General features: G+C 48.3%; 1 long non-coding RNA gene across 1 annotated transcript; it reads left to right on the forward strand.

The window, feature by feature from the left end:
* Nucleotides 1-4,019: 4,019 nt before the first annotated feature.
* On the forward strand, nt 4,020-18,954 carry LOC120665716. The gene is made up of 2 exons (XR_005671299.1): nt 4,020-4,191; nt 18,080-18,954. It is a non-coding gene; the product is annotated as an uncharacterized LOC120665716 (long non-coding RNA).
* Nucleotides 18,955-25,662: the final 6,708 nt, after the last annotated feature.

Consider the following 25,662-nt stretch of genomic DNA (forward strand, 5'->3'; position numbering starts at 1 on the left):
CAAGGCCAAATTGGCCACGGCACCGCCGAACGATGCGCGCGTTCCGCGTGTCCCGCGATGCCACCGTGCCGCCCCTTCCTTCTGCTGCTGCTCGCCCACTGCCCTCTTCCCCCTCCCCGCTCGTGCGCTGCGCTATCGCCAAGCCCAATTCCAGAACCGGGCCACCATTAACGAGCTCAAGCTCGAGCTCGCCCCCTTTTCCAATACTCCCCACACAAGCCACCAAAGTTCAATTCCTCGCACAGGTAGGAGTTCCACGAGCTCATCCCTCGATCCCCACACTCGGCTGGCCGAGTCCCTCGCCGGAACAGCTCTCCCCAGTGACACAGAGCCACCATAGGCGCCGCCATTGACCTCAATGTCGAACCACACCTTCCGGCCACCGTTTTCCCCGAACAACGGCTCAAATCAAACCTAGGGGATGCAATGAAGCTCATGCTCTCCTCATTCTTGCGCGTTCTGCGAGTTTCCACGCTCGTTCCCGAGCCATGCTGCAGCCGGCATGCTGCTGCTCGCCGCAAGCCACGTGCACGCGCCTCTGTGCCGCGCCGCCGAGCGCCCCCACACCACCCAGCCTTGCTGAATCCTCCCATGGCCGCCCCGTCGCCAGCCACTCACCAGAGCACCGCCACACACCATCGCCGACCGCCGCCGTGCACTGCTCCCGTGGGCAGCACGCCTCCGGCCGCCCTCCGCCGCACTAAGACCACCCCAAGGTAGCCCGTGACCTCCTCTTGCTCCTCCCCCACCTAGCTCTCGCCCCCGGTGAGCGAGCTCGCCGGAACCAAGCTCCCTGAGCCTCCTCTGTTCCAAAAATCGCAGCTAGGGACCCCAGGCAACAATAGAAAGAAGTGCAGGGGCCTTTCTGCGAAGTCCAAGACTCAAATGAATAGTGCTGCGAAGGGTTGTTTTGCAATAATTGGCTGAAACTTTGAAAAATCATAGTAAATCATAGAAAAATCAGAAAAATGCAAACAAAAATTTTTTTGATTCCTTGTCCTAAGATCTACAACTTTCCTTACCGGTTGATCTTCAGTTTATAAATAGTTTTTGCTCTAGTTTAAATGTTAGTTTAAGTGGTTGTAAGCTTTGAAAATGCATAGTAAATAGTAGAAAAATTGTAAAAATGTAAAACCAGTTGGATTAGCTTTGATTTGGCATGTAGAACTTAGGAAAAATATTTAACCTGCTGTTTGTTTAATGTTTTCATGATGTATTGATTTAATCATGGTTAATGCTTGTTTACGCTTGTCTATTTAATATCTGCAGTTTTGAAGGTTCAAAAATTATGAAATTTATGCAGTAGCTTACTCTTTGCATGTTTAATTCACTGTAAAAATGTCAAAACCAGAAGCTATGTGCATGTTTGTAAATCTATTTTTGTTCTGTTTGTTTTGCTAGGGCTAAATTAAATATTTTCTGTTGTCAATAAATGTTGGAAAAATATTGTTGCATGCTTTATCAATAGCTCATCATGCTAGTAAATTTTTGGTTGCTAGATCATGTCCTCAAGTTAAGTTTTTGTATTTGTTTAGTTTCTAGTTATATCTTTCACTTTCCAAAAGTATTGCTAAGCCATTCTCTTCTACATGGTTTGATACATCAAGTATGTCATTTTTGGGTGAATCATGTTAAATTTTGTTGGCTAGAAGGCTTGGCTAATTTCCTGAATGGTGGATGCTTGCAGTGGTTTAATTTAAGTTAATTTGTGTGGCATGCTTGATGTGCTTGTTATCTTCTATGAGATGCTTGAGTGATGGTTATGTTAAATAGCTCTAGGTGCTTTATCAATAGCTCATCATGCTGGTAAATTTTTGGTTGCTAGATCATGTCCTCAAGTTAAGTTTTTGTATTTGTTTAGTTTCTAGTTATATCTTTCACTTTCCAAAAGTATTGCTAAGCCATTCTCTTCTACATGGTTTGATACATCAAGTATGTCATTTTTGGGTGAATCATGTTAAATTTTGTTGGCTAGAAGGCTTGGCTAATTTCCTGAATGGTGGATGCTTGCAGTGGTTTAATTTAAGTTAATTTGTGTGGCATGCTTGATGTGCTTGTTATCTTCTATGAGATGCTTGAGTGATGGTTATGTTAAATAGCTCTAGGTGCTTATGCTAGTATGTTGTACTTTTATGAATGCCTTGCGTGTTGTACTTCCATGCATTCATACATATGAATTGTCGCATCTCATTTAGGTACGATAGATGAACCATATGAAGGACGTGCTACTGGAGCCGAACCCGAAGACGATGTTGGTGGACATATCCAGAAGAGGCAAAGAACCAGGAGTACATGCTTGGACCGGAATACTCGCCAAGCGAGTGTCATCTAACAAATACTAACCTAGTGTTAATCCTAGGCAAGCCCCGGTGCACATCCTATTATTTCAAATTTATGACACCTATATATGTTTCTATTACTTGTGCATTAGGTTTAGAAATTGTTTGGAACTCTAGTTGCAAGATCCCTAGGTTCCCTGGAGTTATACTAGTATGTATAGGACGATATAAATGCTATGCTTAATAAGATCTCGATAGAAGTCGAGTGATTTTTGGTCACTCGCGAGATATAGGATATCTCGTTATTTTTGAGTATATGGAATATTGGAATAGGTTGGAGAAGGAAAAGAAAATGGAGACCGGGCGGGGAAAGGCTAGCCCCGTCTGTGTCGGTTAAGGACCGTTTGTTGTCTGGCCCTGTGATCGAGTTTGAATTGTACTAGCCGCATGCCGGGAGTAGGAGGTAGTCGAAACCGGTAAGCCGAGTACTGCCTCGTTTCAAAAGTACAGAACTTCATCACCACCCCTTAGGGCGAGTCGGGTAGTCGCGGAGAATTGGGATGTATATGTTTACTTTTGGTGGTCTCTCGTGGAGCCCGGCTGACTATATGTAGGTGGGGCGGTTCTGTAGTTCGAGGCGGGGAGGGGAATGGTTGGTCCGTATGGTCCGACGGGGCTAATACGTGTCGTTTTGGTTAGGTTCACCTTGCAAGGTTAAATCGGATCGATTCGCCGTCAGTCGCTCTCGGATATGAGCACCTTGATCGCAGCACCGCATCGTAGTAATGAGTTGGAATATGAATGATATGTGAGGAGGATTATTTTGAACTGTTATTTAATGCTCCATCATGATTGCTCTAGTTAGGAGGAAAATATTACATGATGGTTACCATACAAAAATCCTGAGCTAAAATATGGAAAATAAGGATCCACTTTTAGTTGCTTTTCTTCAAAATAATCTACCGGCCAGAAAGCTTTGCATGTCTAGATATGTAGGCTAAGTATACCCAATAGTCGGGTAAGTCTTGCTGAGTATTAGTATACTCAGGGTTTGTTATTTACCCTGTTTCAGGTATAGAAGCTAACCAGGATTAACATCGGTGGGCTCGATGTGACGTCCTCACGTCTCCATAGTTATCGTTTTATTTCATTTTATTTCAGTTGGTTTCTAATAAAAATCTTCCTCAGGTTAGACTCTCTCTACCGCTGCTGTTATCTATTATGTGAATTTTAATTTGTAAGTCATTTTGTAAATACCTTAAGATTGTTTACTATTTTGTAAAATTATATCATGCTGGTACCATCTGCGCTCGCCGTCGCGCGAGACTTCTGGTGTGTTTCGATCGGCCTGTGGGTTGGAAACAGGCTGTCACGTTACACTTAATTAAGCTAATGCGCTGATGCGTTCAAATGATGGCTATTATGCTTAATTAAGCCGTTTAACTTGGCGATTCTGTCACAGCTGAGGGAGGGAGCAGGGGAGCTTAGGCATGAGGGAGGAAGCCTGAGGGTGCGGTGGGTGGCTGAGGGTGTGATTGGATGGTTCGGCTAGCCCAAATCGGGTCTAAATATATGCATGGTCAGGCCTAGCCAGGCTGTTGCAAGCCTTTGTAGCTATGTTTGGTTGCAAATATAAATGAAGCCTGGTTTCATTTAGTTGTGTTTGGCTTGCTGGCATATGTGAGTGGCGTCACCACATCTTTCTAACCGGTGAGTCATTGGTCTTCTCACCTCCTCTCTTCTAACAGGTAGCCAGCGAGCTCGGCGGGAGCTCCGCCGCGTGCGTGCAGCTCCGTCGCCGTGTGTGCAGTGGGCTGGAGCTGCTGGGCTCCTTCCTCGACGACGAATCGAGGTCTGCTGCTGCGGAATCAAGATTCCGCACAGTCAAATCGAGCTCTGCTCTGCCGACCCGGTGCGCACTCCACGCCCCCTGTTTTCTCCCTTCTCCGTGATGCTAGGATCGTCGTTTGCTGCAAGAAGAGATTGCCGGGCTGTGTATTTCTGTCACCTCACTCTCCACCACCACCACTCGGCAAGCTCTCAATCTCATGAGTTTATTTCCCCAATCTGTGGATGCCAACGCTAGCACACTCTGCTCCCCTTTTTGCTGCTGGACACCAACCTAGCATCTCTCCCAAATCGTCAAGCACGAGGGCGCAACAGTCCGTTCAAGCATGTGGCTCTGCTCTTCATCTCTGCCTTGGCATCCAGTTCTGCAAAGATGGTCACCACCGTGGCGGAGCAAGTCGTAGGAGCAGCTGCTGCCCCCATGTCGCGGCGGCTTAGCACAGCGGGTGGAGCTCGGCGGCCGCTGCAGAGATCGGAGGCGAGCAGCTCAGCAGCGGCAGAGCTTGGAACGGCGGCGCAGCAGGGGGTAACAGACATATGATGGTGAAACGATTCGCTCACATCCCCACCGTTAGCTTGTAGAAGCCTGGCTTACCTAGTACGCTCAATTCCGGCGTTCTAGCGGAGCCAGGCTAGAGGGACCTCGCTGCATTAGATAAGCCTGACTTAGGTGCTTGCGCAGGCAACCAAACACGACAAGGCTGCATTACACAAGCCTGTTCAGGCCTAAGCCAGGGAACCAATCCCGCCCTGAGAGAATGTCGAGGGAGGAAGAGTTAAGGGTTTGAGAGAGAGCGAAGCTGCAATTACAGAGATAATAGCCTATTTTACCCCGGTTGATAATATGATGTTGGGGACACTACCTTCGGTCCGTTCTCCGAAGGTTCGCGAATACAGGGCGCAAGAATATTGAAGCCGACATCGGGAGTAAACACAGGAGATTCCCGCCTTCGCTCGTCTTCGGGTAGGAAGACGAAGACGCGCGAGGACCTCGGGAGTGTACACAGGACGTTTCCGCCTTCGCTTGTCTTCAGATCGTAAGACGAAGACTCGCGAGGACCGGTCGACGGGAGCGTCACGGCGGAGTGAGCAACGAGCCATGTGGCCCTGGCCCGTCTTCGGGTCGGAAGCCGAAGACGAGCGAAGACCGGACGATGCGAGACTCGGCGAGGAGTAAGCGACATGCCACGTGGTCCTTGTCGAGAAGGCCGAAGAGGACTATCTGGAGTTGTGGGCCCGTCTGAGTTGTGGCGCACTCAACTTGTATTAGGGAAATTACGTGTACGTCCAAGAATATTCCAGGAATATTACCATTATAAGAGAGTAGAAGAGTAATTGTACATGGGAGGTGTAACACCACCAATAAATACCCCCTGTAATGTTCATTGATGGGACACATTGAATAGAGAGAGAATATTTACTACTTGAATTGTGTGCTTGTCCCTTACTGTTGTAGTGTCCGTCCATCCCAGAGACACTGTCCATCAACAGTTTGGTGCCCACCCGTCGGTTCGATACACCACATGGCGGTGACTTAGAAGAAGGCAACCACTGGAGCCACTTCGGAGGACACGAGGACGATGATGACACCTTCGCAGGGCGAAGCAGCGGCAACACAGGCGAACGGGACCAGCAGCGATGGCGTCTCCGTCGATGCCCTCGCAGACGGCCAGCTTGAAGTCAACCTTCTGGACATCGGCATCTCAGCCGAAGACATCGCGGCCCGCATCGACGCCCGCATCGAAGAGGCACGAAGAGCTCAGCAGCAAATCTTGGAAGTAGAGCCTTCGGAGCGACAAATGATCACAAGAGCGAAGGGAAAGGAGACCATGCTCACCGAAGCAGAGCGTCAAGAGCAGTACAATAAGTTGAGGGAGGTGGAGCTTCGCTGCAAAGCGCTGCAGGAGAAACTCCGTGCACAACGGCTGCAGCTCGAGAAAATGCAGGCGCACCACCGCCGAAGGAGATGATTATGATCAACCTGCGGCAACACGCACCACCAAGGTTCCGCCCAAAGTTCGTGCCAGTCGAAGAGATCTCTGACCATTCAGAGTCAGACGGCGAAGAGCACTACCGTAGAAGGCATCAAAGGACATCACCACTGTCTGAAGAGCTGGAGGAGGTCTAGTGGCCTCATCGCCTCAACCCAGCAATATTGCCGCAGGTCGATGGGGAGTCAGATCCCGAAGAGTTCCTCCTCAAATATGAAGCCACCATAGAAGCATCAGGAGGAGGTACCGCGTGTAAAGCGAAGGTGCTCGTCCTCGCATTGAAGGGCTTGGCGCAGTGGTGGTACGCAAACATTCCACCAGGAACCATCTTGTCTTGGAAGCAGCTTCGCTTCGAGTTATGTGCAAGTTTTCGCGCCGTGAGGCTTGACGAAGTCACATCATGTGATTTTCACAATCTCAAGCAAGGAAGCATGACCTTGCAAGAATATCTTCAGTGCGTCATGAAGCTTCGCGCAAGAGCACCAAACATCGCCGACCAAAGCATCATCGATTCGGTGGTAAAGGGGATCAACCTAGGACCATGCGGAGAGTACATATCCCGGCGCAAGCCGAAGACAGTGACGAAGCTGTTCGAGATAATGCAAGAATATTGCATATCCGACCGTGCGAAGAGAAGAAGGCTCGAGGAGAAGAGCGAGCAGAAGAAGTCACGAAGCACCGAGAGGTCCCACTCAAAACCGTGGCACGCAGATGAGCCAAAACAAAAAAGAACGGTGAATAATGTCTCCGAAGAAGAACTCCGAGAGCCCAGACACCATCACCGGGCGAAAGGCGAGAGGGACCGCCACGAGGAAAGGCCCAACCGCGATGAGCGTCACCATCGTGAAGAACGACACAACAAAAGCCGAAGAGACAACGGCGGTCGAAGGGAGAAGATTCCATTCTGTTATTTCCACGGCAAAGACAAAGGCCATTGGACAAACGAATGCCCCTTCGCCATTGAAAGAAAAGAAGAGTTTGATCGGCAGAATTCCCAGCCAGCGAAGCCAGTCAATCATACCTCGCAGTTGCCACCACAGCCTTCGGCGATAGCAACCACCTGGGCTCCTACTCCAAATTGGCCGTGTCATACCCGGTTTTCAACTACAATCCGCTACCGTATGCGCCACCACCTCCGCAACAATCAGTACCGATGCTACCACCTCCGCAGTATAGTCAAACATGGTCGAGGAGCTCCACGCCACAGTCTTACGACTCGATAAGTTTACCCCCACCTCCGAAGCTTGAGCCGGGGCAGATACCAGAGCGAGCAAGCAACACGCACTCTGGCAGTAGGGTTAACATCATCAACGCCATCTCCGGAGGGTCAAACGAACCAGTGTTGGAGACAAAGAGGCAACGCAAAGAATACTCCAGAACTATCTCTCATGCTAGCGAAGGCAGATGTTTCCGAACAACTTGGTCGCATGTCCCAATATCTTTCACACAGGCAGACCTTCGGCTGTAGCACTACCCACATAATGACCCCCTCGTCATAAGGGCAAACATCGGCAAGAATTCAGTGCACTTCACAGAAAATGATGTCGGGAGAATCTTGGTGGACAATGGGAGCTCTGCAGATATCCTCATGTGGCAGTGCTTCGTCAAAATGGGTCTCACAGAAACAGCGTTGAAGAAGTCACGGTATCCGCTCATTGGCTTCGGAGGCAAGAGAATCGAAGCACTTGGCAAGATAGAGCTCAATGTCACATTTGGTGAAGGGGCAGCACAAAGAACCGAAGCAATAACCTTCGATGTGGTTGACATTAACTACCCCTACAATGCCATCTTTGGGCGCAACACCTTAGTCAAATTCGCAGCAGTAATCCATCAGTCGTATCTATGCATGAAGCTGCCTTCGGCTGGAGGAATTATCACAGTCTTCGGCAACAAGGAAGAAGCAAGAAGATGCGAAGACAATGCATTAATTGGTAACAAGAACGTCCATGCCATTGAAACACAGGGCGAGGACACCGACGCTGTAAACAGCGAAGAGCCAGAGTTAGGAGGAGTATCTCCGGCAGAACACACGAAGAAGGTGCCCTTGTGCGAAGATGTGCCTGACCGAATGGTAATCATCGAAAAAGGGCTTGAAGAGGCCGAGGAGGCCAGGCTTATACAGTTTCTTTGCAACAATCAGGATGTGTTTGCTTGGCCCTCTTCGGTTCTGCGAGGGGTCAGTCGAGAGGTCATCGAGCATGAGCTCAGGGTGAACCCGAAGGCGAAACCAGTAAAGCAGGGTCAGAGGACAATGTCCAAAGAAAGGCAGAAAGCAGCTCAGGCCGAAGTACAAAAGTTGCTGGACGTGGGCATTATCCGCGAAGTCCAGTACCCGGAGTGGCTAGCAAATATTTTCATGGTGCCGAAGAAGAACGGGAAGTGGAGAATGTGCATTGACTTCACCATCTTGAACAAGGCATGCCCAAAGGACGAATACCCACTACCACGCATTGACACCCTGGTCGATGCAGCAGCTTGCTCGGAGATGCTCAGTATGTTGGACAATTTCTCAGGTTATCACCAGATATTCATGAACAAGGCAGACGAAGAGAAGACCAGTTTCACCACCCCCTTCGGGACATATTGCTACGTAAGAATGCCAGAAGGCCTCCGCAATGCTGGATGCACTTTTAACAGAATGATCAAGAAAGTACTGGGAGATCAACTGGGAAGGAACATCTCCGCATATGTCGACGATGTTGTTGTTCGAAGCAAGAAGAAGGAGGATCATATCCAGGACCTTCGCGAAACATTCGCGAACCTTCGCCGTCATGGTCTGAAGTTGAACCCGGAGAAATGCGTCTTCGGAGTCCGAAGAGGCAAATTATTGGGATGCATGATCACCGAAAGAGGAATTGAGGCAAATCCGGAGAAAGGGGGTGCAAAAGTTGACAGGCAGGTTGGCTTCGCTTAACCGATTCATATCAAAGTCTGCGGAGAAGTGCCTTCCATTCTTTAAGGCGCTGAAAGGCTCAGGCAACTTGGAATGGGGCGAAGAGCAAACGAAGGGTTTCGAAGACCTAAAGCAATATATTGAAAAATTGGTAGTCATGTCTAGTCCATCAGAGAAAGCGGAGTTGCTATTATACATCTCCACATCAGGTGCAGCTGTAAGTGCTGCTCTCATCGAAGAGCGCACGATCGAAGGGGCATTGACACAGGTGCCTATATACTTCGTTTCCGAAGCCCTAAACGGGTCAAAATTGCTATACTCAGAAATGGAGAAGATGGCATATGCGGTGGTCATGGCAGCACGCAAGCTTCGTTACTACTTCGAGAGCCACAAAATCAAGGTTCCAACCTCTTTTCCACTTCGGGACATGTTTGAAAACAGAGAAGCCTCCGGCAGGATAGGCAAATGGGCTACGCAATTAGCCGAGCACATCATTGACTTCATCTCCAGATCAGCAATCAAGTCACAGGTCTTGGCAGACTTCATCGCAGACTGGACCCCAGTTGCACCTTCGCAAGAGCAGCCGAAGATAGAAGCAATATGGCAACTTGAGTGTGATGGGGCTTACTAGAGAGACGGAGCAGGAACTTCAGCAGTCCTGATAGCACCTTCGGGTACACAACTGAAGTACGCAGTCAGACTTGACTTCAATGGGTGCACCAACAATGTCGCAGAATATGAAGGCCTTCTCTTGGGTCTTCGCAAAGCAAGAGCGTTGGGCGCGTGAAGATTAATGATCAGGTCTGATTCAGAGTTGATCACAGGCCAAATAAACAAGTCAATCAGGGCTCTCAAGCTAGAATTGGCGAAGTACCTAATAGCAGTGCGAAGCATGGAGAAATACTTCCTCGGGTTTAGCATCCGCAGTTTCTCCAGAACAAAGAATAAGCAAGCCGATCAACTGGCGAAGGCAGCAGCACAGTTCGATCCATTACCGCCAGATGTGTTCTTCGAAACTTTAAAGCAGGCCTCCGTCAATTGTGCCGAAGAACCAACCAAATTCGTCAACGCCATAACCAGCGAAGACTGGAGGGCCACCATAATGGCCTACCTTTCGCGGACACTTCGTCCGGGAGGATGAGAAGGAAGAAAAGAGAATGGCACTTCGGGCCAGGAATTACAGAATCATAGGCGAAGAGTTATACCGAGGGAGAGTCTATGCACCACTCCTAAAATGCATCTCACGCGAAGAGGGCAAACAGCTGCTTGAAGAGATACATGTAGGAATGTGTTCTTCGCACATCGCAACGAGGGCCCTGGTCGGCAAAGCTTTCCGCGAAGGATTTTATTGGCCCTCGGCTGTGGCGGACGCTCACGATGTGGTTCGCACATGTCCAAATTGCCAAAGGCATGCCCCATATATCAAATTCCCACCCGATGAGGTGCAGCTACTGCCTCCGGTATGGCCCCTCGCGCGATGGGGCATTGATATTGTTGGACCATTGCCTACAGCTCCAGGAAACTACAAGTACGCCGCTGTGGCGGTAGAGTACTTCTCCAAATGGGTTGAGGCCAAAGCACTCAGGGACCTCATAGCAGGAGCCCTGCAAAAATTCTTTTGGCAGAACATCGTCTGCCGCTTCGGGGTCCCGAAGGAGGTTACAGTGGACAATGGCAAGCAGTTTGACTGCGCAACTTTCAAAGAGTTCTCCACTCAACTTGGCACCAACTTATGCTTCACGTGGGTCTACCACCCGCAGTCCAACGGCGCGGTGGAAAGGGCCAACGACATCATCTTTGCAGGCATCAAGAAAATCATCACTGAGCTGCCGAAGGGGAAATAGGCGGATGAGCTGCCGAGGGTCATATGGTCTCATAACACAACAGAGTCCAGGACCACAAAGTTCACCCCCTTCAAGCTTCTATATGGTGAAGAAGCCGTAACACCCAAGGAAATCAAACTCAAATCTTGGAGAACTGCCGAAGGGGCAGAAAACATCGAAGAAGACATCAAGCCCTCAATTGACACTATCGAAGCTGGCAAGATACAAGCAGCAATCAACTTGGGAAAATATCAAGAAGAAACACGAAGGTGGAAGAATAAGAAAGTGAAGCCCAGAGACATCAAAGAGGGCGACTTGGTGCTTCGAAGAATACCGAAGGCCAAGTAAAAGGGCAAGATGCACAGCAAGTGGGAAGACCCATTTATCGTCGCATCTATGGCAAGGCTAGAGGCCTGCAGGCTCCGCACGCTAGAAGGTACCGAAGACCCTTATTCATGGAACGAGGACATGCTATAGAAGTACTACGTGTAGGAAATGTGTAAAAGCCACCGGAGGGAAATAACCGAAGGGGCTTGTAGGGCAAATTTTTTCTTTTTGCATCTTTCCTTTTTCTCATGTGTAAATCCGCACAATGTACCGAAGGGCCTGTACTCTTTTCCTCACAGGGGAAGCTTTCGAGTGTCCACTCGGGCGCCGAAGGTGTGAGGTTTTTAACGAGGCGGAACCCTATGTAACCCCTTGTGAAATATAAACAAGGCCCCCACAAAAGAGTCTCGAAGGAATAGGCACGCCGCAAAGACGCCGAAGCGTCTATCCCTCTTCGTCAAAACGAAGAGGGGAGTTATCGGCGCGAAGTACAAGCCATAACGCTTGAAAGAAGTAAGCACGAGGCACAATCCCGATTAGGGGCTTCGCTCCTCTTAGCTTCACTTCCAAAGAAATTAACAAAATCTCGTTGCATGAAAGCGAAGGGTGGAAAGTCCTGTCGCACGAAAGCCGAAGGCTAGGCGCGAACCTCTCCGGCTAAAGAGCCGAAGGTCCCCTAACAAAGTCCTTACGCGCGAAAGCCTAAGGCGGAAAGTCCTGTCGCGTGAAAGCCGAAGGCCAGGTGCGAACCTCTCCGGCTAAAGAGCCGAAGGCCCCCCAACAAAGTCCTTACGCGCGAAAGCCTAAGGCGGAAAGTCATGTCGCGCAAAGCCGAAGGCACGGCGCGACCTCCCCGGCAAAAGAGCCGAACCACCCTGTGAAAGTCCTCACAAGCAAAGTCGAAGGCAAAGGCGTGCATAATTAAAACAAGAGGCCAGAGGGGCTAAAACACGCTTCATAGTCATCATCCCCGCCAGTCGAGCGAAGGGGGGGGGTGGCGCTTCGCAAAACAGATACACGCACGACGCCGGTGAAGATGAACGAACCAAAAGGCGTTTGTAACCTCGCCCGCACAAGGGGGGTGGCGCTTCGCAGAATATATTTGTTCACAGTCGAAGGATAAACCCCCAAAAATTATATAATTTATTACACACAAAGTACAGGTTTATTACACCACGAAGATACACTTCGCGCGAAGGCACGAGGAAATAAATTACATAGTTACATCCGAGATCTCTTCCTCGAAGACTAGGCGGTCCACCTCAGATATGATTTCCCAGACCGCCACATCTATTATTTCTTCGACTGTCCGTTGAAGAAACGCTTCGAAGTCGTCCCCTGAAACCGAGGGCAACGCAAATTAACTATATCTCTCATCGAAGATGCCTTTGTGTCGGTACATAAATTCATGAGGCGACAGGGGCTCTTCGTCCACCGGCTCCGGCTTCGGCTCACGGAGACCGGCGGGAGCACTATACGGCCTATCAGTATCAAGAATCCATTTTATTTCGCGACGAAGTGCGCGGTTAGCAAGGATCTACGCATGTTTCACTGGATCACGCTAAAACTCAGCAAAAAAGCGGTTCGTATCGGCGTTCCGAAGCTCGTAAACACGCACCCTACCCGCCCAAAACTCTTCAAATGAAACTGAAGGATAACGAGCATGGAGCTTCGCCCAGGACACACCAAAGACATAGAAATTCCCTCGTTTCATAATGCGTGGAAGCACGCCTTCGGTCACCTGCGCAGGGGCCAACGCAGGATCCTGCGCAGACCAAAGGCGTTAGTTACCGAACAATGTTAATTACAACACAAAAGTGGACAGTCACACGACCACGACCCTCACACCCCACCAGTTGCAGGGTGAGAAGAGCCCCCCGTGGGTTGGTCTTCGGGCGCCGGGGCTCGGTCGGTGGCTCCACGACTGCCATCAACATTTCCTCCGTCGCCATCTCCCTCGCCGCTAGGTCCCTTTTCGGCAGTCGCAACCTCCTTGAGGATTGGCTCTGTAATGGCTTCGGCCTTGGCCTGAAGCTGAAAGACACCAACCAGAAGTCGTCAGCATGTTTCCGTAGCGAAGAAGGTTGACAACAAAAAAGAAAATCACTTGGAGCTTCATGCGCTCGACCTCGCGACGCACAATAGCACGGCCTTCACCCTTAAAGAAGTGGTCCATGAAGTTCTTCGCAATATTTTTTGCCAAGGGGGGCAGCGTCTCCGGACGGACCGCTTCTTCGCCTGGCCAGCGGAAGTTTGCATCACAGAGGGAGCGGAGCTGGGCCTTCGTCACTCCGCCCGTGGCACCGACATCGGAGGGAAAGAGCCCATATACTGCTGCGCTCAAGGTACGGATGGCGACAACAACACTGATGTCCTCGTGGAAGTGCGCCCCGGCTTCGACCATGGCAATGCAGGCGTGAAGCCACTGGAAAAATGATTCCAGGCCAACAGTATCGGTGCCCTCCGGGAAGATGTCCGGAGCCTCAAGCGCATATTTGGCAAGGAGTTCCGGAAGCTCTTCTTGAAGCTTCTCCGACCCGGTCTTGATCACTTCTTTGAAAGTACGAAGTCGAGTACGCATCACCTCACGGGAGGATTCTGCGTCCTCGGCTAGCTTCTTCGCAGCCTTCGCCGCATCTTCGGCCTTAACCGCCCACTCCGCCGATGCCAGGAGCTCCGAAGCAAGGGTATCCCTCTCCGCGGCGGATTTTGCGAGTTGCTGCTGCAGGGCAGTTTTTTCCTGCTCGAGAACGGCCACCTTCGCCTCGAGATCCGCCATGGCAGACTTCGAGCTGCTCTCGGTTGCCAGCTGCCGGGAAGCACACCGCGCGGCCATGAAGGCCTTGAGGGATAGGTCCTGAGCGCTCTCAAGAATGTTCTTCAACCTGGTGTCCATTAGGTCCTTCTCCATCCGCGGAAAGCAGAATGATTCCCCAGCTGTGGCCAGTAGAGTGCGCTCGCGGTCCCGGCTTTCGAAGCGGAGAGACTTCACGATATTGTCGCCGAGACGCACGGCTGTAGGCTTCGCACCTAGCTCAGTAGCCACGGCCTCCGGATCAGCGTTCCGAACGAAGTAACTGCTGCTATCCGAAGAGCTGCTGCTGTTATCGCCGCCATTGCCTCCGTTCCGGGAACCGGAGGAAGACGTGTCGTGCTGGGATGGCGCTTTGGTGTCATGACCAAGCATATCAGTTTCACGGGCGGCAGGAGAGCGGCGCGGGGAGTCGACTTCAATTTGATCTTCGTTGTTGTGCCCATCATCATCACTTTCCTGGGCGGTGCTGAACTCGAGGTCCAGGTTCGGGGGGACCGCCCTCAGCAGTGGCACCTTCTCAGCAGCGAATGGAGGGGCTTCTGTGGAGGGATGGTTACTGTCTTCGCTCAGATCATCTTCGGAGTCACCCTTGCTTCACATTGGAGACCGTAAGATGTCGTCCAGAATCCAACTTTTCTTCTTCGGTGCCGCCGTCGAAGACACCCGCTTCCTCTTCGATTTCTCCAAGGCACTCGTGGGGGCGGTGCCCTGACCTTCGGCGAGCTTCGCCTCGGCTGCCCACTGAGGAGCGGAGAGGCCCAAAGCGTGAAACACCCGATTTCGCTGAACTCCGCTGAGGTGACTCACCAAAGCTTTGTATTCGTCCCTTGAGACCGGTCCAACCATTTCGTCGGCCCGGCTCTCAATCACAACAGGGTCAACTCCTACAAGGTCGAAGAAGCACAAGATGTAAGCAACAAAGCGGGGAGGTAGGTTCAACAGAGAAGGAAGCGAGGAACAAAAACTCACGATCGGCCCGAAGGTTGAAGGACAACACAAAATCAGGTAGGGGAATACTCTCTTTCCATCGATCCTCGGTTAACTAGCTGGAGATCGTCCAGCCAGCCCTGACTGGGAAGCAGCTGCATGCGACGAACTCCTCGATGAGATCCCGGGTGCCGAAGGTCTTCGACAGCTTCCGAAGCAGTGCAAACAGCGCCTCATCTTCGGCTCGAGCGTGGGAAGCTACTTTCGGCACATCGCCAAGAGCGGCTATGTGGTCGATGACAAGGGGATGGGTCTTCGTCTCTGGATCCAACGCCACTTAGTGATAGAACTAGTGGGACGACCAGTCATTGGCCCACTTATTCTTGCTTGCAGTGACTGGACTTGGTAGGTTCTTGTGGAAGGCGAAGGTATAACAGCCATACTAGGGAACGACCGATATTTCCGCGCCTCTCATCGTCTATACGGAAATCTTGTTCGGTTGATAATGCACCCTGAAGGCACGAGCGAAGCCTTCGGCGCTTGGAGAAAGCCTGCAGGTCTTCGCCAGCCACATGTACAGGTTGAGCCGCACGATCGAAGTGGGAGTCATTTGATGCAGAAATACCTTGAACAGCCGAAAGATGTCAACCACCACAGGGTCGAGTGGCATCCGAAGACCGGCAGTGAATAGATCACGAAAGACAACCACTTCGTCAGCGCGGGGATGAGCGACAGTTTCACCCGTCGGAGGCGAACGAACGTCGTCCACGGAGACGAAGCCACGACGAGCCAGGTCATCAAGCAGGGATGGCGTCATCTTCGATAGGCTGAGTACGGTGGTCGTTGGCCTCTTTGACTGGTCCTTCTTCGGAGCCATCTCCGAACATGCAACTTGTTCTGCGGTCGCCACTCTTGAAGTGTTGCGCGAAAGGAGTTCGACGAAGAACGACTTCAGAGAGAATCCTCACGACGGGGAAGCGAGGAGGCTATAAAGCAGAATGCGACGAGAGGTAATACACACACAGCTCGCGGCGCCGCTATTTAAAGGAGGGGGCGACCGAGAAAAGCCCAGCACCGGCTGCGTCGCAAGGTGGAAAGACAACCGTGCCCCGCGCTGCATGTCTAAGATTAAGAGACCGGGGGGTAACTCTTTCCTTTTGAAGTCCTCGAACCAGCACAGAAATTCCCGCCGAATTTTGAATCGGATAGTTTTGGCGTGAAATAACGGTTTAACCCTGAAAATTTTTCCTTCCTCGACAACACTACAGTTTTGCAGGTTGACACGGACTGTGCTTCGTTAGCTACCATCGCGGCGCCCAGCCCGAAGGGTGGCGCTTCGGGACGCCGACGGCGTCCACGGGGTCGAAGACGCGCCTCTCTCGAGGATCGGACCGAGGCTCCGAGGGGCTACTATTGGGGACACCACCTTCGGTCCGTTCGCCGAAGGTTCGCGAAGACAGGGCGCAAGAATATTGAAGCCGACATCGGGAGTGAACAAATGAGATTCCCGCCTTCGCTCGTCTCCGGGTAGGAAGACAAAGACGCGCAAGGACCTCGGGAGTGTACACTGGACGTTTCCGCCTTCGCTTGTCTTCGGATCGTAAGACGAAGACTCACGAGGACCGGTCGACGGGAGCGTCACGGCGGAGTGAGCAATGAGCCACATAGCCCTCGCCCGTCTTCGGGTCGGAAGCCGAAGACGAGCGAAGACCGGACAATGCGAGAATCGGCGAGGAGTAAGCAACATGCCACGTGGTCCTCGTCGAGAAGGCCGAAGAGGACTATCTGGAGTTGTGGGCCCGTCTGAGCTGTGGCGCACTCAACTTGTATTAGGGAAATTACATGGACATCTAGGAATATTCCAAGAATATTACCGTTGTAAGGGAGTAGAAGAGTAATTGTACATGGGAGGTGTAACGCCACATATAAATACCCCCTGTAATATTTATTGATGGGACACATTGAATAGAGAGAGAATATTTACTACTTGAATTGTGTGCTTATCGCTTACTGTTGTAATGTCCGTCCGTCCCGGAGACACTCTCCACCAACATTTGAACCGGGACTAAATATTAGATTTAGTTCCGATTGGAGTTACCAATCAGGACTAAATGATTTAGTCTTGATTGGTGATTCCAATTGGGACTAAATGAAGTCACCGATAAAATACATTTCTCTGCTCTCCAGTGGCTCTAGACATTAGACCCGGGACTAAAGTTTCTATTGGTCTCGGGTCAATGGTGGCCGGAATAAATATAAAGAATTAAAGATCATTTCCCTCTACTAAAGCACGGGAATTTCTTTGCTGCGTCCACCCAGAAATTTGCCCCATGTAGAGATGCTCTAACTTCGTGCACCCATTTAAATGTACCCAGAACAAGCAACAACATCAAAATCTATGGCTGAGATTCAATCCTCAGACTTCAACGCGAATCAAACCTCCAGACTCACCGTATCATCGGGCTTCAACGCGCCCCCTCCCCTCTACCGTGCTTCCCCGCCTCCCTCCCGTGCGCCCCAGGTTCGAGTCACTGACCCATCTTTTCTTTTTCCTCCCCTCCATTCTCTATTTTTTCCACCGAGACCATCGGCATCGCGGGCGCAGGAGATCTCCTGCGCTGCCATCTCCCCCTCCTCGCTCGCCCACGCCATGCCGCACGCCGCGGCTGCCCTCGCCCGTGCCAAGCGCCATCGCGCGCTCCGGTGTACGCGCGGTGGCGCCTCCTCGCTCGCCCGCGCAACACGCCGCGGCTGCCCTCGCCCTCGCCAAGCGCGCTACGGACAGCGCCGCTCGCCCGTGCTAGGCAGCGCGGAGGTTGAAGCGGCCGAGTGCGCTCCGGCGCCGGCGCTGTGGAGGGGCGCACTGAGCACCAGCGGGGCCACTTCGCCTCCGCCGCCGCCCCGTCGATCGGTACGTGTACCAGGGATGCGGACCCCACCGCCATCCCCGAAGGCGTGCATGCTGCCGGAGACGCGGACGCCGCTGCCGTCCTCAGAGACGCACACGCAACCGCCTGTCGACCTTATATATGTGCTAAAACTGTCTTTGGTCATCACCGCATTATATATGTGGTGACAATGCTGAATCTCTAGGTTTTGTTTAATATGCCAGATTTTCATTCCACTTTGTTGAATAAAAAATCCACTAATAATCATGTTGGTGACTCTGATAATAGGTGTAGCAATTGTTCGGACAAGGTGAAACTATTGAGAGTGCAATAACTTTTTTCCTCCTCTCTAAGGTAAGATAGTTATATCTTTTTTTTTCTGCTATCTTTGTTGTCCTTCTCAAATTTGGATTAGGCCTTCTACCTTGTAATTAAATCCATGCTATGAATTAGTGGTGTCTGCATTCATCTTATCATTTGTCTGATCTATCATGTGATTGATATATTTATCTTTCCAATGATTGTGTTATTTCTGATATTTTGGACTAAAACTATGTTGTGCAGAAATTTGTGTCCTAATCTCTTTGTAAGCAGAATTTCAGATTTTCAGCTCCTCTGGTAATGTTCTCTTGTTTGTGAATTTTTGTTCGGAATTATTTTAAGGTAATTTGAGATGTTAACTTATTTTGCCCGTAACTATCCGATTGCCTCTTGGTTTACTTATGATTGGGATTTGGAGATGGTGGAAGGTGGAGTTTTGGGAAGAGTTTATGACTTTCTCTAGGCGAAGATAATGAGTTGTGCTATGCTTGCAGTAATATATGATAGGGAAAGAGGTGCTTGCATTCATGGTTGATAAAGTATCTTTCGTTTGTAGGGACATTAATAGTTTAAGCAAATAGTATATCATCTTATTGACGCAGTTTTCATGGTTTATAGAATTTTTGCAGAGCAATTGATACTTAAATTGTACAGATGTTGTTTATTGGAGGAAACAATGTTTCTATGGGAAGTTTCAAGACAAGATAGTGGCAGGTGCAAGATGCCCCTCTCTCCTTATCATTGCTTAAGTTGTTCTCTGTATAATAAGAACTGAGTGTTAATAGATCTGGCATGAAGACTTTGATTTGACCAATCAAATAGCACCTTCTTTCTTTTGGATATATCCATGTATTCTTTTTTCATGGCACTTAAATATATCACATTCTATGCTTGAATACGAAATTATATACTTTTTTTCAGCTTGTTGGAAACATATAGGCAGTGTGATACAATCAGTATTGTAAATGCCACGGATCTTTGATAGAAAAGACCGAAAAAGTTCTCTGTTTACTAAGATAATTTACTTCTCCAACATATCATGGAATGAGCTGTATAGCTCTTTGTCGTATTGCATTGAATTGAAATAAGCTGAGAGGACATTTTTTCCCTTATTAGTTCAAAAAATCTTGTCCGTGCATTTGCAACATGTGCTCTTTTGACTTTGAATTAATGCAAAGAGAGCTCCTACGGAGCCCCTTTTGTTGAAGCAGAAGTGAAAGTAGCATTGCATGTTTTATTCATTGATGATTACTTAGCATATTGCATCAATTCAGTCATTGGATGGTTTGACCAGCATGATTCTTGTTACTGTTCAATCACTACCATAGTGCCATTACAATCCATCTACTACAAGAAACATCTCACTACTAGAAAATAGGCCTTCAGCACTGGCTGAGAAGGGCCCTAGGTACCGGTTTCCCAACCGGTGCCCCGCAACCGAGACTATTGGCTTGGGTCTAAAACACCGGGTATTTTAACCGGTGCCTTAGGCCTCCGGTACCACAGAGGCTGCCACACTGACGCACTGACGCATGGTGGCAGCCCTTTTGGTACTGGTTGGTCTTTCCAACAGGTACCAATGAGCTTTCTCTATTTTGCCCAAATCTAGTTTTGTTTGTTTTATTTATTACTGTTTATTCTTTTATAATTGCTAAGCCCACTCGAGCTCTACAATACTATGCGTTCATTGGTCGTACGTATGTGTTCATTTTCAGAGAATATCTGAAACTAACTAAAAGTGAAATGCGAGCATATAATTAAGCTAATTAGATGAGCTAATATATTTACAAATATACAAACATCAAGGCATCACGTTTAGAAATATTTACAAATGTACAAGTCATGTTTGTAGTCCAACTACTGGCCCCTCAGGAGCTCGATGGAAGTCTTCTATGGATGTGACCGTCTTGTTAGAACTTGCCTCTAGGATCTAGGATCTCGTTCAAAATGAATCCGGCGAGCTGCTCGCACACGGTGTTGATCCGATCACTAGAGTAACTGTAACACCTCAGGTGTTAATCACCTATAGTTAAGGCTAATCATGTATTTAATATCATCATTAACACTAATCTTGCATGCATAAAATCATTTAAATACATTTTGTTAGCTTGTTAACACATGAAATGATGCCTAGTTTTCAAATCAACAAAACATGCTTCTTTAAAAAATATATATATAACTTTTAAATTCTTGCTTAAATAAACTTTTGCCTAATAACAAAATTTTAGAGTTTGGAGTGGTGAAAAACTTTTGTGTTTATGGTTTTTCAAGTTTCAGCACAAAATTTGAAGAAAACTTTTAATTTTGCTGTGAATAAGACATTAATGCTTTGGTGTCAAAATTTCAAATTTTAAACCATGATTTAATCTTCAAATGAAGTTTTGATTAAAACAAAAGTTGGAGGAAATCAATTTTTAAACAACTTTCATTCTTGGAATTTTTCGAGTTTCTATTTGACATTTTGAGTTTTGAACGGTCAAAATTGAGCTGAGTTTCGTTGAACCATTTTTTTCCCTCTCTGTTCACTGCTCCCGGCACCCATGGCTGCTCGACGCGCGGCGAGCGCCTGCTCGCCGTCGCCCTGTGCCTGCCCATACCAGCCACTGCTCGCTCGTCCTTGCGTCGTCCTCGCCCTTATCCCAAGCCGAGCGGAGTCATGCTCAAGTCGTACACGGCGCCGTCTATGCGCGACGCGTGTCCCCGCCGTGCCATGCCGCCTCCTCTTTCTTCTGCTGCTGCTCGCCCGCTACGCGCGCGCCGGCACAGCCTCCCAGCGTCGCGCCATGGCCGCCGTGGACACGAGCAGAGCTCGCCACCGCAGTCGCCATGGTCGCCGCCGAAAGCTCAGCGCTGCGCCCCCACCTCCGGCCTTTTTCCGCTCAAGCTAAGCACCTGGACGGATTCCTCTCATCGCGCTGAAGCTTCCCGGCCTAACCCCGCTCGCCCTCCCTCGCCGGAGCGCCGTCGCCGCGGAACACCATCACCGCCGCCCCCACCTCGCAGCTGACAGCTCTTCTCCGTCCGCCTCCCGCCACGCCGAGCACCTTCTGAGGTAGCTCCCGACCCCCTCTAGCTCCTCCACCTCGGGCCCCTAGACGCCGGCAAGCCCCCTCGCCGGAATCCGGCCAGCAAGCGCCACCCCTCCCCTATTTTCGCGACTAGGGACCCCAGACAGCAATAGAAACAATTCCAGGGGGTTTTCTGCGAAGTCTATGACTCATATGAATAGTGCTGCGAAGGGTTGTTTTGCAATAATTGGCTGAAACTTTGAAAAATCATAGAAAATCGTAGAAAAATCAGAAAAATGCAAACTTAAATTTGTTGGATTCCTTATCCTAAGAGCTACAACTTTCCTTTCAGAAAAATGCAAACTTAAATTTGTTGGATTCCTTATCTTTAGTTTCTAAATAGTTTATGCTCTAGTTTAAATGTTAGTTTAAGTGGTTGCAAGCTTTGAAAATACATAGTAAATAGTAGAAAAATGGTAAAAGAGATAAAATCAGTTGGGTTAGTTTTGCTTTGGCATGTAGAACTTAGGAAAAATATTTAACCTGCTATTTATTTAATGTTTTTATGATGTATTGATTTAATCATGAGTAATGCTTGTTTTAGTTTGTTCTGCGATTTGTGTAGTAGCCTCATAATTGCATGTGTATCTCGCTTTAAATTTCCAGGCCCATTAGTTGTATGCATGTTGGTACATCTTTAATTGTTCAACTTGTCTTGCTAAGGCCAAAATAAATACTTTTTGTTATCAATAAATGTTGGAAAAATATTGTTGCATGCTTTATCAATAGCTCATCAAGCTGGTAACTTTTGGTTGTTAGATCATGTCCTCAAGTTAAGTTTTTGCATTTGCGTAGTTCCTAGCTATATCTTTCACTTTCCAAAAGTATTGCTAAGCCATTCTTTTCTGTATGTTTCAATCCATCAAGTTATGTCATTTCTGGATGAAGTATATTAACTCTTGTTTGACTAGACATGTTTGGCAAATTCTTATTGGTGAGTGCTTGCAATGATTTGAGTTAAGTTAACTTGTATGTCATGTTGGGGTTAAATTTAATTACCTCCTGTTATCAATAAATGCTGGAAAATCATGGTTGCTTGTTAATTCCAACAATTTAAGTTAGTCCTGTATAAGTTATGTTAACCTCGTGAGAACTAGTTCATGGGTTGCTTGTATTTATTTTACTTTTATGCCTTGTTGGTTAAATAAATTGTTCTTTCTTGCTTTATATCCTTGCTTAGCTTTTTCTAAGCAAGTTAGTAATGCTTTTTCGTAGGAAACACTTCAGGCTAAAATAAATTGAACCTGAATTCTCTTATTGCAGCACCAACCCATTTTGTCTTTTGAGTTTGTTTGTTGTGTTTACTCGATAAATGATTGCCCAGTCATGTCTTCCTTTAATCGCATTGCATTTGCATCGTTGCATATCATCTAGGTACACTAGATGTGCGACACATGGAACTGGAGGGCAATGTTGAAGCCGAGCCAGAAGATGGTGCACGGGTAGACCAATCTAGAAGGCGGAAGGACCGACTGGAGTGCATGCTTGGACTGGGATGATGTCAAGCCGGAGCAAGACTACAAGCTAACTAACTGACTTTGTGTCAAACCCTGGCAAGCCCCGGAGCATAACCCCTAATTTGAGTATTCGATGTTTATTTAAGTATTTGTGCATTTACGTTTTTAGGAGTTGTATGGAATCCTAGTATGCATGTTTCTCCCTAGGTACCTATGAGTCTATACTAGTATACAGGTGTCGTTAGTATTGCCATGCTTTACTAGGATCCGGTAGAAGTCGAGTGATTGCTGTCACTCGTGAGCTATAGGTTTTTGTTACTTATGGTAACGTGGCTTGAGAATGAATCAATGAGGAAAGAAGAATGGAGACCGGGCGGAGAGGAATTGGATTATGGATACGGAATGTACGGAAAGTGGACCTCCGCCTGTGTCGATTGAGGACCGTACCGTTGTTGGCACATTGATCGAGGATTGAACAGTACAAACCACATGCCGGAAGTAGGAGGTAGTCGAAACCGGTAAGCTAATTACCTGAATTGCAACGATACTTTGAATCACGACCTGCTATTCTGGGAGTGGGATGATGGCAGGTGTTGGAATGTATGTCGCCTCCGGGTTCTCCGGGAGATCGCCGTGAGGGACCCTTCACCCGGGTTTTGGTAGGCGTGATTCAGACATCGGGGTGATGATGGGAACAGTTGACGTGTGTGGCCCGACGGGGTTTTCACGTGTCGTGTGAGTTAGGTCCACCTTGCAAGGTTAAATCGAATCGATTTGCCGTGACTCGCGGATATGAGAACCTTGATCTCTCTGTCACATCGTAGTAAATGATGGAATTGGGAATGGAAAGTTGAGAATATGAGTTATGGCTGTGGTACTCTGAAAGGATAATGTGATCAACCATGCGTGCTCTAGATGTTTAGGCAAATCTAGTCGGTATATATATAATAAACTTGAGCTAAAATACTGAAACTAAGGATCCACTATTAGTAGCTTTTCAGCAAAATAACTCTAGAGCCAAAAAGCTTTGCATGTCTAGATAGTGGGCTAAGTATACCCGTGTCGAGTAAGTCTTGCTGAGTATTAGTATACTCAGGGTTTGTTGTTACCCTATTTTCAGGTAGCTGCTGCTGGTTGGAGCTAACCAGGGTTCACATCGGTGGGCTTGATGTGACGTCCTCACGTCAGCGTAGTTATCGTTGTTATTTCTAAACTAAACTTCTCTTAAATTTTCCGCTGCATTTTGAACTATGATATTTTACGTAAACTTGTTTGTAAGTTCTGCTTGTAAATTATCTTTGAGAACTTTTGTCTGCTTGTAATCATCCGCGCTCGCCTTCGGGTGAGACTTCCAGTGTTTACGATCCTTAACCCAGCAGGCTGCCGGATTACACCATTTTAAGTGCGCGGTGGCTTGATTAATACTTAAAATGATAGTTAGCGCACTTAAGCCGGTTTAATTTGGGCGGTTCTGCTACAGCTGGTATCAGAGCCGAAACGCACTAGGGATGATTACTTGTATGCTTAATTAAGTTTGAAACTAACTTTTTGGCTTGCAAAATGTTCGGTTTCGAAAGTTTGACGCTAGTTGCGCTAAGAAATAAGATAGATAGCTCGTATGCCCTATCTAGGTTTTATTAGTCTTGGTGGCATCTATATATCTATTTTATTCCAGCACTTCCAGCTCTTTACTTTCTGTTAAAACTCACTTTTTGGCACAACTGGTATCTAATATTCTGTAACGACGCACCTACGCTCAGGTGAGCAAGGTAAGCATTCTTGGTAGTCCTTTAGAATAGCTCACGTGTTTCATACGTGTGCGGGTCCCGTATGATGAGCATACGAGGAGGTGATAAGGTTCAATTCAAACGAACATGTCGCTATCTGCCGCCTGATATGGAGTGCGGATTTCCCACCGTGTGATTGTAATCACGGCCATCTCGTAAGGCAATGTTACGAGGTGAAGACCTGTTATGTGGTTAGACATAACCGTGTACCTTGGGACACGTGTACCCTTGGGTGTCCCGTAAGGCGATTTGTACGGGAAGTGAATATGTTGCCTCGGTAACGTATGAAGCGCTGCCCATTCAGCGTCGAATGTTTGGGTGCCATCTCTATAGTGGATGGTAATGTATGTGTGAATATGTGGGAAACTGCATATGCGTTACCCGTGTGGCGTAGGACACATGGGGGCCGTTTGTGTGTGCTAGCACGAAGGGTCCAGAAATTGATATTTATGTCTCTTTATATCTTATGTTTGTCTGCAGGTACGCTAACCACGTTACGTAAGCTTGAACGTAAGAACGACTAGTATATATAGGGAGAGTACGTATTGTACCACCGGTTGTCCCCGTATGCCTAGTTATTGGCCATTGTTTCGTGAGGAACAATATAACGTGCATGCATCATAACATATCTTGAGTTTGTGTGAGTGTCATGCTTGTTGCGTCGGTTTACCGAAATGTGTTGCTTGTACCTAATTCTCCACCTAGATTTTGTGTTGTTAGTAGTGAGACCCATGCAATCTGCTAGTCTGACTTTGGTTGAGGAGATCTTCCTCAGTGGCTTTGGATCATGTGAGAACCTTTCCAGTAAATCTTAGCTTGTCATTCAAGTCAACCTCTTGATCCATGTCTTGGACCTATTCCAACAAAACCACTGTTACTTTTCATGGCTAAGCCTTGAATTTGCCAACAAAGTCCTTCAATCCATCATTCAATGACCGGCATATCATTGATGTCGTAATCTATATTGTTGGCTATTTTGATTCTAACACCGAAACCCTGTACATTCCATTCTTGCTCAGCAGTTTTGGATAAATTAAAAAGGTTCATGACAAAATAACTTTTTGCATATAGTCATTGCAACTATCATGCATCACATCATTGGTCAGTGCATGGTGTTGCATCATCGTCGAGAATCCATAGATTGACTAACGGGAATGCATTCAAGTGTAACATCGTGGGTTGTCTTGGGTTCCCTCTAACCTATCTTGCCTCTTCTGGCCTGTTGGGTTGCTACTCTT

The sequence above is a fragment of the Panicum virgatum genome, chromosome 3N, assembly GCF_016808335.1.
Source record: "Panicum virgatum strain AP13 chromosome 3N, P.virgatum_v5, whole genome shotgun sequence".
NCBI classification, from domain to species: domain Eukaryota; kingdom Viridiplantae; phylum Streptophyta; class Magnoliopsida; order Poales; family Poaceae; genus Panicum; species Panicum virgatum.